The sequence below is a fragment of the Cynara cardunculus genome, assembly GCF_001531365.2.
Source record: "Cynara cardunculus var. scolymus isolate 2C chromosome LG 13, CcrdV1, whole genome shotgun sequence".
Lineage (NCBI taxonomy): Eukaryota > Viridiplantae > Streptophyta > Magnoliopsida > Asterales > Asteraceae > Cynara > Cynara cardunculus.
The window spans coordinates 33,189,299-33,190,659 of record NC_037540.1 but is presented as its reverse complement, the minus strand read 5'-3'; positions in this window follow the sequence as shown (position 1 = coordinate 33,190,659).

The window sequence follows — 1,361 nt, the reverse complement described above, 5'->3', positions numbered from 1 at the left end:
TCATAATTATGGAGAGTTCCATAAAGAACAGTCAGAGGCATATTTTCAAGATCTTTACTTGTCTTGATACAAGTGCAGATGTTTTCCCAGAAGTCAGGTAAACAGTCCATGAACTTGCATAGGACTTCTTCGTTTTCATAGACTCTGCCATGAAACTTTAGATCATTGAGAAGGCTGTTAAACCTGTTGTAGTACTCAGTGAGAGATTCATCTTTCCCGTTCACAAAGTGCTCATATTGCCTTACAAGGCTAATCTTCTTGCTTTTCTTAACTTCGATGGTTCCTTCATACAGAACACATAGGGTGTTCCACATGTCCTTGGCAGTAGAAAGGTTTACCAGGGAATGGAAGACATCATCAGGAAGAGAGAGGGCAATGATAGCCCTTACCTTGGTATCCAAGGAAACTTTTTTTTTTATCGTCTTCATTGTACTGAGAAGGATCTTTGATGATGAACCTTCCAGTAGAATCAGATTTCTCTTCATCATCATCATAATCATCTGAAGAGTTACCATCGTCTTTGCTCTTCCCATGACGAAGCCATACTTTAGGAACAATGGGTCCATCCTTGAGGATTGAGAGATATTGACGAAGCCATACTTTAGGAACAATGGGTCCATCCTTGAGGATTGAGAGATATTGACTATCAACACCCTCAAGGTAGAGAGTCATGCCACTTTTCCACATAAAGAAATTGTTCTTGTTAAACTTGGGAGGCTTGGCAATAGTGCCATTGTCTTGGTAAGAAGAAGGAGTAGAATTTGAAGAAGAGGAGGCCATTGCAGATCTAGCTTATGAGATTAAGCTAACTGCTCTGATACCACTTGTTAGTCACGAAGGGAAAGGCAATAAACATAAAATAATTGTAGAAGGGGGGTTGAATACAATTACACAAACTTTTTTCAACTTTTTAATTCTTAATGATTTATATCAAGAATTAATACATATAGAAATACAAAAGATTGTTGCGGAAGATAGGAAAGGAAAACCTAACCTAAACAATCTTACAAGGATAAGAACTTTCAAGAACAACACAGAGAGTTCTTGAAAGGAAATGAAGAACACTAAGAATTTCTTCGCACACAAGAGAGCAAGGGAGTATAAGAGAATAGCCGATTGCTTTGAGAGTGCACTAAGTAATCTTGCAAAAGCCAGTTATGTGCATGGGAGATGCACACTGCCTTTTTATACTACCTTCAGCATTTAATGCATGGGGACACTTGTCACTTGAGGATAAGAAGGCAAGGGTTGACTTGACCAATGCTGATATCTCATTTTCATCGTACACAGCGTGCATACAACACAGTTCATGCATAGACAAACTTACACAGTTCATGCAGAGACAAACTTTGCAGAGATAT